The sequence below is a fragment of the Vanessa tameamea genome, chromosome 16, assembly GCF_037043105.1.
Source record: "Vanessa tameamea isolate UH-Manoa-2023 chromosome 16, ilVanTame1 primary haplotype, whole genome shotgun sequence".
NCBI classification, from domain to species: domain Eukaryota; kingdom Metazoa; phylum Arthropoda; class Insecta; order Lepidoptera; family Nymphalidae; genus Vanessa; species Vanessa tameamea.
Window position 1 is genome coordinate 2,709,722 of NC_087324.1, and position 15,709 is coordinate 2,725,430.

At 31.6% G+C, this 15,709-nt stretch overlaps 1 protein-coding gene across 1 annotated transcript in view; it reads left to right on the forward strand.

The window, feature by feature from the left end:
* The window catches only part of LOC113393943 (prolactin-releasing peptide receptor-like), a 639,527-nt gene that overhangs the window by 160,707 nt on the left and 463,111 nt on the right, over positions 1-15,709 (forward strand). The gene's annotated exons all lie outside the window — the stretch shown is intronic.

Genomic DNA, 15,709 nt, shown 5'->3' on the forward strand with positions numbered 1-15,709 from the left:
TATACAATAACAGATCAATCAAATAAATTAACTTTTGAGATAATTCAATGACAATAAACTATCTGATGTAACACAATGTTACAATCAGACTGAATGAAAATGTGTTGCCACATAATTAACCTGAACTATGAAAAATAAATTCCCACATAACTAACTCGAAACTATGAAAAATAAAAGTGTCCTATTGCTGGCTGACGCGGCGCCACATGCCTTGCTTGCACTATACTGAAAGCTATGCAATATAACTAAGTAATAACCCAGGTGAGCGTATTGTTGTATTTATTATGTAATAATGTAATTTGACTTAATTATTTTATATGGAATTCATTCTAAACTGTTTTTAGAAATAAGTATAATTACCTGCTATTATATTAAATATACTTTGTTTATAAGTAAATTGATTTTACTATTTATTTTGCCTCGCATATATCCAAAGCCTGGACAACAACTTTCGGGTTTTACTAGTATGATATACACACTAATATTTGAAATACTACTATTGTACAATTAGTGTTGTTCGCTGTATGCGGGTTTTTGTTTATTATTAGCAATAAAAAATGGTCTACTTTTTTTATAAAACATTTTTATTAATACAAAACCAGCATAAGTTTTTAAAAAGCAGCATAGTACTCCAAAAGTACCTCATATTCATTAGTCAGCAAGCTAAACACCCCCTCGGGAATAAACGTATAAACCTAAATTTTAGGATGCCGCACAAGTTCGTGCTTTCAAGCTGATGTTTCAGCAAAGTGTAGGATCGCCATGATTTTTTCCGTCAGTTTATAATAAATTGTTTCATTTATAAGTAATCAACTATTTTACAATAACTATTGGTTTGTTTTTGCATTAATTTAGTTTGTTAATATATTAGAATCATTTGTCGCAACTGAATTTAAAAACAGATCTTTGTGACTTTCGCTAAAACTTTGTAATAACGATTTTTTTATGCGGTTTTCACTAAAGAACGGAGTGATTCATGAGTAAGGTTTATAATTCATTATGATTTTGCATAAATTGACTAAAATACGATGATTATTGAGTTGTATATTATGAAAGTAGAATGAGGTTCTATATAAACTTTTTATATAGAACCTTATTCTACCCGTGCAAACTTGAATCTAATAGCTAGTATATATTAAAATACGAATTATTTATATCGACGATTTAAATAACTAAACACTTATTTATTAAAAAATACTACCATAAAAATCATGACCACGTAGATTTTATTTCAAGTATAACTTTGTAAAAGCGTGATTAATTAAGTATTTTCCAATATAAATAGAGTGCAGTAGATTATATGTGTAGTCTATGACTGTGACGAGGAAAAATAATTTATTTATTGATAGATTTAACTTTATTTATTCTTAATTGCATACAACTTACCAAAAAAAAACTAAAATAACTGGTAAATTATAAAATATGCAAATCCCTTATCACTTAGAGTAAGTAACCTCTCTTCACTTCCGGGCAACCTGTAGTGGACTATTAATTGACTAAGTAAGAAAATTACCGTACATACTTTTATTGCATATTATTGAATAATTTAATATTATATATATTTAAGAGTTAGCAAAGCCGCTTACGTATATTATAAACTGTTCTCTGAGCACAGGCATCCATTCATCCATCCCATTCATCCATCACAATGGAAAGACGCTCTGGCTATTCCTGTTTATAAAAATGGAGATCGTAGTATCATTAGTAATTATAGACCAATATAAATCATTTCTGTGTTCGCCAAATTATTCGAACTAGCTGTCTATCCAGTTTTCTTCTCACAATTTAAGGCAAACATTGCCCCGGAATAGTACGGATTCTTGAAAGCGAGATCTACTATAACCAATCTTATATCTTTTGTCGAAGATCTTGTTGAGGTGATGGATGCAGGAAATTCTGTTGACGCTATCTACACTGATTTCAGTAAGGCCTTGGACACAGTTAGTCACAGCTTTCTGCTACAAAAGCTTGAGATGATTGTTGTGACTGGCAATATGCTAACTTGGTGTAAATACTATCTTCATCTAGAAAATCTATAGTTGTTATTAATGGTTACTCTTCAAAATCATTTATTTCTTCTTCTGGAGTACCTCAGGGATCTCACTTGGGGCCTCTTTATCCAGACATTGACATTTTTAATGATATTATACGTTGTTTTAAGAAAAAAACAATAGTGTATATAAATTATAATTCATAGCCTGTAATAATTCAGTAACTCCAAATGGTTATCCTGGTTTTAAGATGTTACATACAAACTGATAATTAATATTCCTATGTATAATTCAAACTTTATATTTTAATTATGACATTTTATAAATTCTAACATTGTGTTTAAACTCACAATCGACAATTTTGCTCAATTTAATTTATTTAATTTATTTTTATTAATTTTATGATGTTTTATTTTATCAATTACCTTTTTACAATGTTGACTTATATTTCAATTTCGAAGTAATCTCAGAACACCTGTAAAAAAGTAGGCAATTACCCATTTACTTGTTATGACTTTTGGTTTACTGTGTATTTTTGTTGTACTACTTGTTGGTGTTGTCAAATAAATAAATATTAAAACGTTTTTTTGATTTACTTAAAAAATATTAGTTGGGAATATAACGAAGACCAACGTTCGTGGTCACCCTATCTTTGTAAGATAAATGGGGTCAGACAAATCACGTGGACGTTATAATTTCCATTGTAAAGACCGAATTGACTGTGAGTATTTGTCAGGTGACATGGGATACTTCTGAAAAAATATTGTAGCACATCCATCAAGAGGATATTTCAGACAATCTATACTCGGAATTTTCGTAAAATATAGATAGGTTTTATGTGTAGTTGACTTATTATTATTTCGACATATAGAAATGGTGGATATATAATATTAAAATATATACACTAGTGTAAATATATATGCCGCTATTTCCCTTATTTAAGAAATTAACAATAACGTAATAAGAAGAGTCCAGAAAGAAATATGAAAAATATTAAATAATGCTGAAATAATATCAGGATATAATATAGAGAATAGTTTTTATTATATTAAAGATGAAAATGATATCCATGTAATAAACGTATCATGTAATTAAAATTAATTCTGATTTACAATCAATGAAATCGATCTCCATTCCACGAATGTTAAAGGATATTTGTTTTCTTTGATACTAGGGTACAACCACTTAAAAAATAAAATGATATAAATATAAATTGAAGAAATTTCAATTCAGCATGTGTTGCCTACACTTGGCATAAATTTCTTTGTCTTAAGACTTTTCAAGACTTGTTCATTGTAAGACTTTATACATAAGAGCTATTTGATTTAAACCTTTTTAATCTATTTGTTCACCCTCAAGCCAAGTCGTGTACCGTCAACAGCACTTGAGATCAAAAGCACTCTTTGCCGTTCATTTTCCTTAAACATTATAAACAACCCTCGAAAACCCTTAATACGGATCTGTTTCGAGCAACCTGATAAAGAGATGATGAAATATAACGATTGAAAAAATATATAATTTTATAATTTAATTTTTTAGGAGCTAAAAAATTAAATTATAAAATTATATATTTTACATGTATAAGACAGGTCATAGACACGGAAAATATGGTGAAATCGAGTCGGGATCGTTAAATACACTGAGTATTTCAACATGCTACTCCAATTCGGATTGGTAGACAAGTGGGTACAAGTGTTAGACCCACAATTTGAATGGGTCTAACACATACAGATTTCTGCACGACATTTTACTTAATATTCAAATACGATATATTTAAACAGATTATTTATGTTTACATGTTAATATTTGGTAATAGGGCTTTGTGTAAGCCCGACGGGGTTTGGCACTTGCGAGTGCTCCCTAACGACCCACTCATCTGATATTCTATCGCCAAACAGCAATACTTAGCATTGTCGTGTCCCGGATTGAGCAGCGAGTGAGCCAGTAGAGGCACATAACATCCAAGGGACATAACATCTTAGACCCTAAGGTTGATGGAGCTGTCGATCTAAGAAATTATCAATATTAATACAGTGTCAATCTCTATGGGCGGTGATGACCACTTACCAGCAGGAGGCCCAATGGCTGCCTACCTATATCATAAAAAAAGTGTTACTCTCACTTATAAAGAGTTTAAGCAATGAATACAGGACCGGACAGGGATTGTACATAATATGAAAATTAAACCTTTTATCAAAAGGAGATAATTAGGTTGAGGGTCACTTTCAAGAAAATATAATTAAGGGAATATTAGAACGAGTACACTGTTTTAATTATCATACAAATATTATGAAGAGGTTTTATGTAATTTTCTTCTGTATAAATTTGTTTATATTTTTTTTTTTTAATTTTCTGATATCATTATCGAAGGTGAAAATATTATTAGAATTTTAATTTCAAGTCGGACAAAGGTCATTCGTTGCATAATTACTGAAATAAAACGTAATATATTGACATAGTCGGAGACAAAATTGTCAGTCCAGAGGCTTTTCAAGCGAACGCTGCAAAAACTATTATAAATAACTTTACTTGAGATTTTTACATCGTCATATATACCTAACTTTTATAAATAACTGACAGTAACCATTATTGTGTAGTTCAGCTTAATCTCTCCAAATCCTTATCGAAATAAACTATGTAAATCATAATTTGAAATTCGAACAATTTTTTTTTTAATATCACAAGTAAATATCGCACGTGCCTTTATCGTACGATGCATGTGCACTATTACTAACGCGAATAGATGAATACTTTCGTGACTTAGTGAATTTTTTCAGCTCCCAAAGATACTAATGAACGATTTCTTTTTATTCGCTGATATTCAGTCCTTTTAGTTTGCATAAGCCAAAGTCAAGTCAACGTTGGAGAATATTAATTAATAAAGTTTTTTTTTTTTATGAGTGTGTTAGATGTTTTTATATAGACTTAGTACATTACGTTAGAAAATATTAAGAAGAATTTATATTTCTTTATTACTTTTTTATTTTAATGTTATAAGACAATAAAAGATTATATGTGGCACAAATGTTTATTTAACCATTATAACAGCTGTATATTAATACTAACTTTGTATCTTGATAATTGCGAAAAAGAATTAATATATTATCAATAATTTAACAAACAAAAACAATTATACTTTATCACAAAATTATACCATACCTTAAATGTTAACACCTTGCTGCTCCAGAAAAAAGTAAAGTCTTCTATAAGGAGCTCATCACTCACATATATAAGCCTCACTACAAATAACATGATTCACAATAATGAACAGAAAAGTACCCTCTTATTTAATATCATTGTTATCAATACAATTAAAAAATAATTTAAATATAATTATTATTATTTCAGAATTGATTAAAATATACAATAAATAATGTAAACGTTTTTTTCTTGTAATCGTCTAATTGTTTAGTAATTTCTTACTTAATCTGTCACGTGCATGGAACATCTTCTCTGTCGTGAAGGAAAACATTATGAGGAAACCTGCATGTGTCTTATTTAAATTCTAGCACACTTGTATTAATAAGCTGCAAAACTCAAACGGAATGCAAACCTTTGCGTGGTATATTTACTGGTTTAATGTGTGTGAGATACTTTCGTTTTTCATCGAAATCTACGTCTAGTTTCAAGTTTGTTCTTTTAGAATAACAAACAAAGCTGTTACATAATATTACGTCATATCTGTTTTGAATTCTGCATTGAGTTCATAATGGTTTTTGCGTCTTACTCTCTTTGAAATCTAAGGCATATTATTCGATACAAGATTATAAAAAAGTGTGAAGTTAATGCTTGTTCACTTCCAGGCAGGAGACATAAAATACATATATAATTGTATTTAACTAACATGACTGTATTTTTAGATATTGAAAATGAGTAACTACTGAGTTTCTTGCCGGTTCTTCTCGATGGAATCTACATTCCGAACCGATGGTAGCTTTACTTAAAATAGTTTGTTAAATGACGATTCAAAGGTGCTTGTAAAAGCCTACTTGAATAAAGTATATTTTGATTTTGATTTTGAATGAGACGTCGTATGTATATTATCCAACATATTGTACGTTAGATATTTGAAAATTAAGTCGAATCGATCGACGATGATTAATCGATAGAGTGAGTGATCAAAATTATATTTAGACTATATCTTTGGCTAAATCATTGTATAAAAAGTCGCTTCCCGTTGTCCGTCAGTCCCTGTATATGCTTAGATCTTTAAAACTACGCAACGGATGCAGTTTTTTTTAATAGATAGAGTGTTTCAAGGCGAAGTTTTATATATATCATACATACATAATATAGAAGAGAAACACTGATAATTTTAGACGTTTCTAATGTGATGTCGTAAATAAACACATATTTTTTTCGCTTACATTGCAAACACTGGCTGAACCCTACGAGATAGGTCAAAATAATATACTACACTATTGTACACCTTCAAAAGGTCTACAAAAAGTCCGCGATTACATATGTCTATCTCTTAGGGATAACCCACAATAATAATTTTTTATCCTTTACTTTTTACGATAAATAATGCCTTATTTTCGAAGCAATTTTAAGCAGTACTGCATTAATTCTTAACCAATTAAGTACCTTAAATATATTGTAGATTTAATATAGATCAATATGGCAATAATGCAGCAAGTAATTAAAAGGAATATTTTCGAAGATATAATCAGCATATGTATATATTTAATAGACTAATATATATACATATATTTGTAATAAGCAACCTCACGCCTTGTGAAATTCTTTGTTACATTTGTAAGATACACCTTATAACAAAATAAAGTAAAAATAAATACAATAAGCCTAAGAGTAGTACATATTCTGTTATTCATGAAAATGGCCGTCGTTCCAGTATCGCCGGTTACCCTTCGGGGCTTCTCTTTTACGACACATTAAGCAGATTAGCGAAATGTATTTGTTTTTATGCGAGAAACATTTGACACGTGTTTTTTATACTATTTAGATAAAGGAAAATACGAAAGTAATTTGATTTTTATGAACGATCTTTCAAACATGACGTTTCTTTTTTTTAATTCAGAACAATAAAGCAAACATAGTCGATTTGACTGCCTGATATTAAATACTAAATAAAAAAACAATCAACAAAAACTAGACCACTTTCTTTCAAAGCGAGACACAGAAATACTAACTAATATTTTTTTGTTGGTGGTATGACTGATGAGTGGATGGTACTTGCCCAGGGACATGTACAAAACGCTTCCACCAACAACAATGACATGTCTTTGTTTTATCGCCTTCGAAAAATGATGTTTCCAATTCGGCTATTTTATTTCTCTATGTTAAGCAATATCCATTCCGATTGTGAACAGACGTGCTATTCTGTATAAACTCACAGTAATATTTCTGCTTGGCCATAAAATGTGTGATGGTTGGGTGGTACCTACCCAGTGGGGCTTACATAAAGCCCCACTGGGTAGGTACCACCAAGTCAGTAAATAGTTTTTCTTACGAAATAGCTCTACACAAAACGGAGTATTATAGTATATATATGTAATGTACATTTAACAGTTTTTATCCGACTCATGCAGATTTCCTCTCGATTTTTTTCCGTACGAAATAAATTATAAACACAAATTAAGCTAATGAGAATCAGCGGCTCCTCTTGATTTCGGCTAAGATTCGTTCTTTCTAAAAAGTATCTCTATTCTTACCATAAATAAAAATCCTTTTTTTTATCAAATTTAATCACAATTCTTATCTTGTAATATTGTCTGAGCCATTTTGATTGATACCAATACAATTGGAGGCCTAATGAAATGAGCTGAACTAATTCTGTCATTTATACTGAAGTCTCTGAACGGTCAGCGTAATAAAGGTTCGTACTGCGAAAGCAAAACTGCTGAGATTTGAAAAAGAAATATTATTTAAATATTATGTATAGGATAGAATACTAGTAATATAGAATTATAGTGGCTACAAGGTATGCAAATTTTTCTTTTGCATGTATTATTATTATTATTAATTTCGCTTTAGAACTCTTATGATACAAAAATATTTTGTTAAAAAAATTATTACCTTTTTGTTTTTTAACGCTTTATAATTTTTCTCGTGGAACATTCGAAGTATTTTCACAGAAGACGCTTATTTTCATGATAAAAAAAAACTATTACAGATAATAAATTCGATATCGCTTCGCGACAATTAAAAAGATTATAATGCATTATTTTACTATGGCAAGGATGATGGACATGTGCTTATATACTAATTTAAAAAAAAACCTTAAATGTCAATAAACAAAAAAAAATTTAACCGTCGTTTTTATAGCACAACATAAAATATGTTAACGTAAATTTTTGTGCCTCATAATACCTGGTTTGAATTAGCGAATAACCCTTTTTAAGGCGACATGACATCAGATATGGTTATTAAACAGAAACTTAAGACCGAGGCAGCTTAACGACTTTTATTACTTTTAAGGTTATGTAAGCTATATAGCAATACATTGTACTGATGTTTGACATATCAATCATAATTAACAGAGATGGTTCAGAGGATAAAACATATGAATCTTAACCAAAAATTTTGGTTTATTTTTTCGGTAATTAGATGTGCAAATGCCTCATTTTAAATCGTCACCACAGCTCATAAACATTTGCGCTGTAAGAAATATTAATCATTCTCTGCATAGCCATACCACTGAGAGATCTCAATTTTTTACGCACGAGACAAGGAGATCTTTTTTTTCATCATTATTTAAACGCAAAATTTTTTAACCCAAATACCGAATAACGTTGGTAAATTATTTTCGATTATTATAAAGAAACGAAAAGAAACGTCACGGGACGCCCGGTAGATGTGAAACATCAAAATTGATTCTGATTGAGAGATAAATAATTAAAGAGATAAGTATAATTGGAGTCAAATAAATAAAAACATATAGTTTAGACATATACTTTAAACATTTTTCTCATTACTTTAGTATTATGTAGCAACGAATCTTTTTGAAACTAAATTTTCTTTCAGTCGAATAAAAAATATTTTTGCTTGTAATTCGAAAGAGGTAGGGGTGTACAAGGCAGATATAAACATAATATATGAATACATTACAGTGAAATAATAATATATTTAAAATAAAATAATGTACAGTACCTGGTAGCTAACAAGCATACATATTTGTATGTATCTCACTAGATATAAATTATATATAAAATGAAACTAATTTCACTGGAGTCTTGTCTTAACAAGCCGAAGCATCTTAAGCAGTGTCTTTTCTAGGTTTAGTCAATTTGTCAATGAGTTTGTATGCACATAGACTTTTGAGACCGATTCACTGCCATAAAATTCGCTACATCATGACGGTATAAAAAATACGTGTGCATCTCGGGACACCCGACAGAAGTGATAACTTAAAACGTCTACCGCTGCCATAAGCGTAAGAAAAAGGGAAGCCAGACAGATTGGCGCCGTAACGCGTTACGTAACGAAGAGATATACCTTCCCATAAGAAGTTATCACTTCCAAACTGTATCAATAAACGTTATTGTACAGATTTTTTTCGCGAAATTATGAAATCATTGCTTTAACACTATCAGCCGCAACAGCAACCCTTTTCTTGAAGGGACTGTCAGCGAATATAACATTAAAACATTGTAAAAACGTGCACTTGTACCACTCAAACCGTTTCCTTATTTAAAATTATCATCAATCGAAATGATCTTCGTCATCAATTATAATGTCTGTCGTTCAGGTATTCCGAAGTTCTCACGTAGATATTTGGCCTTAAAACGCATCACCTTCGCTCGTATTTACCCTACAGATAAAAAAGACAATCCATTTGAACTTAACTGCGTGGCGATGATATTAATCGTAAGCCAATGCAAAATTGGTAGTAAATATAAAAGCTAAGAGTTTGTAAAATCGGTCTAATTATTTTACATTCTAGACAAATCGACTGAAATTCATAAGATGTTATACAATAATATTGACCTACAACAATAAAAGCAAAGGATTTGCTTTTAGCGTTAACTTTCCAATAAACCCGTTTTATGGCGAACCTCCATAAAATAATAGCACATAAAATTTGTAGTTGGAACTAGGCAACTAAGTTCTTACTTCCTTTAATTGAGAACGAATCAATTTGCATAGAACAAACATATTCTGTAATATATTAGAATAATTATTATGTATGACGGATTCCCAGGAAGCGATACGTTGACATTGACCTCCAAAAATATAAACCAAACTAACCTATATAAAATAATGCAATTAAGACATACAAAAATAAAATACTATACTAAAGAAAAATAAAAAAAAAACAAAATTTAAATATATTAGTTGTAAGTTATGAGATTGAACTATGAGATTTCATATATTTTTAAAATAGACTAGACTAAATAGACTTAAGGTAGACTGATAAATTATCCACCTGATGGTAACTGGTCAACAGCTCATTGGTATTTTAGATTGGCACTGAAATAAATATCAGTAATCTCTTGCATCGCCGATGGGCAATCAATCTTGGGAACGAAGATTATATGTCCTCTAACTCACCTTTTATAATGAAACACAACAATCCTTTTAAACTGAAACACAACAATACTTAGTAGTTTGGCGGTTGACTGGTGATTAGTGCTTGTTACCTTGCAAAAAGCCGTACCACCAAATAAACAAAGTTTATATATATAGATTAATGTGTTAATTTTTAATATATTATTATAATTATTCTTACATCAACATAAATGTGAAATCGAAACAATAAAGTATCATAATACGAGGTAGGACGAGGTGTGGTTATGTTTGAGTAGCGCTAATTGTGGCTCGCCTTGAAAGCAAACAGCTACAAGCAAGACTATACACTAAATACCTAAACGATATGTGATATGTCTAGTCAAAAAATGCTGTTTAGTAAATTAGATCGATTTATACATATATGTGGGTCAAAATGACCCAGTTGATAGAGCGCGGTAATCACTGGTCAATAACTGAGTATCTGTTATGCCCAAATGACCTTTTATTTGCTTATTTTTGGTCGCAGTTTTATCTGCCTAACGGCGGAATTCTTATTATAATTTAATAATATATAATATAATAGATGATATATTTAAAATAATGTATATTATTCGTAACTCATTTATTTCCTATTATTTTGTTTTCCTTTAGCATTCTTTCTTATTTCTTGTTACTCGACTACCAAATTGTCTCGTGATCTTTATCCTATAATATTTCTCAATAAAATCAGAATATTTCAAATCCGACTCACAATACAGACTCTTTAACTTAATTAAATTATTATTATTATTTATATAATAAAATTAAATAATAAAAGTATCTAGATTTATTTATAATTCATATCGTGCGAAGAAGAAAACGTCATTAGGGAACTGCATTTTCCATCAATCCACAGTAAAATAGCGTTGTATAATAAATTCCAAATTTAAACGTTAAGTAGAACTTAATTAAGAATTGTAAGATTACACTTTTTTTTGCCTGTCTCTAAAGAAAATTAAAGATAATGAAATACAAACATTTATAATAATAAACAAAAACCTTCTTTGGACCTTAAAATACTTTTAATAATACTTCTAACAAATTTCAATTTTCTTTATATTTTGTATATAACAGTGTGTTTATATAAAGAGTGCCTTGGTACTATTACACTAGCAGAGTATGGCGTATATGGTATCGAGCCAGCCATCTGATTTTGTTTAAAATCGGAATGTCACCATCGCATCATAACAGCGGTCATTCCATATTTAAGTGTTTTTTATTTAAAACTGCAATAATCTAAACATATTGCAGTTTAATGTTGGTTAGTTATACTGATTAATTCCTGGGTCAGAAAAAAAACAAAAATGCGGTCCAAGAGTTAGTTTGGGGCGCCAGACAAGGGGTACATGTCAGTCACCTCCTCGTGGTGTATCCTGGGCAACGGGGCCGGCTTGAGCTTGCTCGTCAGCCACTGCTAAGACTGGCGGGAGGGATGCCGCAGGGCTGCTCCTGGTACGTTCCTGATCGGCGTCAGGGCGGACCATGTGAGTGGCCTCGTTGGCTAGGAGGGAGTGGAAGGGCTCGCTACTCGAGCCTCCCAGGTGTTTTACACCGGCGGTCAGCGGCGGAGCCTACCATCTTATCCGCCGCAGGGCGTTAGCTTCGTTGATGCCCAGCCTGCAGTGGCAGAATCGGGGGGGTTCGCCACATTACCACGTGGAGGATGAGGGGGAAGGCGCGCACCAGGCGCGCTTTCCATGAATATTCAGCCGCCTTACGGCGGCTGCCGCTGGTGGGGTCGAGGTTGCATGCCCTTGGCGATCCCGTGGCCTCACCACTCGGCGGCATGGTGGAAAACCGAGGATGGTTTTAGTGGGTAGGACAGGGCATTAGCATTAGCGTGCCCTGGTACGGGGCATTAGATCCCGGTTAAGTCCCACATACCCGTCCCGGTTCCCAGACCGGGCGGCATGCGTAAATCAGGTTTAAGAGTTTATTCTCAAAAAGACAGATTCACTTACATGAGAACAATATAATAAATGTAACAATAAAATATTCGCCTTATTGGTACTCAGTTAACGGAATAGAATATAATTAAATCGCTGTATATATTTTAATCGCTAGAAAAGTGGGTATTCTCTAAAATATATTTTGAGAGTTGAGACTTAAACTCAGTTTACATTTTTTATATAAGAAGGTAATTTGTTATAAAGTTGTGCTCTATCGAAAATATTTGTTTTTTTTTTGCAAATTTTGTTTCTAATTTTTGGGAGAACTAATAAGCTTGGTCTACGGGTGCTACGTTTACTGCTTTGTTTTATAAACGTCAAATTTGAATGTATCGATTTATTAATAATTTTTCTAATAAGAATACAAGAATTACCGAACCGTAAACCGTAATTATACCCATAAAGTTGTCGTAAGTTCATAATTTTTGTTTCCTTGTAAAGTGTAGTTGTTGATGTCAAGGGTGGATATCGAAAAAGTATTTTAATTATTTTATTTTGTTTTCTTTGAAGTTCTTGCGGTTTTGTTTTTCCAGTATTGCCCCATATTTCTATTAAATACAATAAATGCGATTTTACTAGAGTATTGTAGATGTTATACTTAATTTTTTTAGGTATGCATTTTGAAATATTTGCTAATGATCCAATTAAAGACGATTTTTTTTTTGTAGTCTATTTGATATTTGAAAGTTAAGTGATTGTCTATTCGTAAACCTAAGTATTTTTCACAGTTTTTCTGCTCCATTGGAAAATTGTCAACAGTTAATGGATCATATGGTGCAATCATTTTATTTTATAGTTTTAAATACAATGTAACAAGTTTTGGAAGCGTTAATAGTTAAAAGATTATGATTGAACCATTTATGCAGAACATCTAGATCACGTTGAGCTTGAAACTATATAAATTTATGTTACTACCGAAATAAAACAGACAGGTGTCATCTGCGTACAAAGTCAGATGACCATTTAGTTTCAAAGATGCAATATCATTTACATAAATTAAAAAGAGAAGTGGTCCCAAAATTGAACCCTGTGGAACTCATGTGGAAAATTCATTTCCTCCTCGTAAAACAAAATAAAAAAGAAGGGGCGCCAGACAAACTCTTCACAAAAGACGAGATCAAACAGTGCGATACAGGAAATAGAATGATTTTGACATATACATATACACGCTTAACAGGCAAAATAGTTTGTATAGATTACCTATATATATCAAATTTTCCTAGGGATATTGTTAAACTAGTAAAATAATAAACCTTGATAGAATGTAATGTATATAAAATATAGTTCGTTTACTTAGCCAGCATTATTGTAAAGGCCGAAATAAACTCTTAATTGAATCTGTAATAATTAGATTAATTTATCTGAACTATTTTATTATTTCTCAAAATAACCGTTATTGGGTTACTCGAAGACCCTGAGGCCCATTGAGATCCAAAGCCCTAGAGCATCGTCTTAATTTGCTTTAGGAAAGCTATACTAAATAAATAGACACTCAGTAGTAAATCTATTATTATTTGGACCAAATTGAGATTTATTTTAGAATTTTTGCCGAAATCGCAGACAGAAATACTATTTATATTGAGTGAAAATCAATCTGAGCAAATAAATAACTGTCTTTATGATAAATTGAAAATAATATAATTTGAATTTGGAAATCATAGTTGAATGTTGAATTTCAAACTTGTAAGTTTTCATAGATACACAGGTTCCTGAATATACTGTAATCACATAAAAATCATAAAATGTAAATTAAATTAATTTCATAAATAAAATCAATCACGTGTGTGGTTTTAATAGTAAAATTTTATTACAATATTGGCATAATTACGTAATCGAAAACATTTAAATAACTTATAAAAAAAGCATATATTTTTATATCTTACTAGCTTTGCCACCGGCTTTCCTCGTCGGCTTTCCAAACGATGACGTTAATGTAAGAAACAATAATTGACACATTCCATACTAATTATTATATCATAAATGGGAAAGTGTTTGCGTCTGTCTGCTGTTGCTCTTTCACGGCCAAACCACTGAACTGAATATGATGAAATTTGGTAGGAAGCACGCCTGAATCCCAAAGAAGGCCTTTTTTATGGCTAACGACCAACGCACGAAGCCGCAGGCGACAATTAGTTACAATAAAATATCTGACTTATTAAAGCCTCTCTGGTCGAGTGGCTAGGGTAAAAGGCAGCCCCGGGACCCCTCAATATCAACGAAACGAACGAACGTATTTGACAGTGCATTTGTTATGCTATAATAAACACATAATGCTTCACAATTCACAATGCATTGTGAATTACTTTACGCTGTTGACTAGTCCTACAAATTTAATCAGGCCTTCAATTAATAAAAAAAAAAAACAAACAAAAATGATCAGGTGTAAACCTGCTTTTGATTTGGCTCTAGATTGTGATAATTAAGAGAAATAACAGCTATTCAGATTCTTACCCCATTTTACCGTTTTACACCGGAATCACAAACCAAGCTATAAATTCATAAAATTGTCAGTAAATATACGACTTCACCCTGTTACGAGTCCACTTCTTAATTGCCTTTTTATTAGGTTACGGCCATTACAAAATATAATAATCGATGAACCGTGAATTTCATTTATTTGCCGATAAGTTAACGTTCCTTTCTATAGGATATTATATTTCTTCCATCTCTGCAACAAAGATAATTAAATGAATACGAATTAATTAATTCATTTTATTTCTCCTTATTGCAGTCCAATCAACTAAATATCTTACATAGTTGAATTAGCTACAGTATCCCTAAGGGCTTCGCTCCGCTCGGTGGAGACGAAGAAAGTGTCGTCTTGGCCCGCCCATTACCCCGACGCCCGGGGCTTAAAAGATAGGGCGTCGTAAACGGTAGGGGTCCTTACATTTCAGACGTCCTAAGGAGAACAGCAGCTGAAATACCCTTGTGCTATCATACGCACTAGCAAGTCATCTTCACCCCTAAAAAGAGTTCCACTGAGACACAACCAGTGCAAAGCAAAGGCCGTGGATACGCTATATCGACGTGATCCCGCAGCCTCTCGACTCTGTGTCAAAGACGGCCATCGCGGTGGTTTAGTGAGTAACGCTAATATAAGGTGATGCTGACTGAGGCAACGTTAAATAAATAAATAATCTATATAATGCGAAATCGATTTACATGCCCTTACTATCACCATTTAAAAGAAAATAGTCAATAGGAAAGGACTAATTATATGAGGCGGTTGATATTATCAGCTTCATTTTAGCAGCC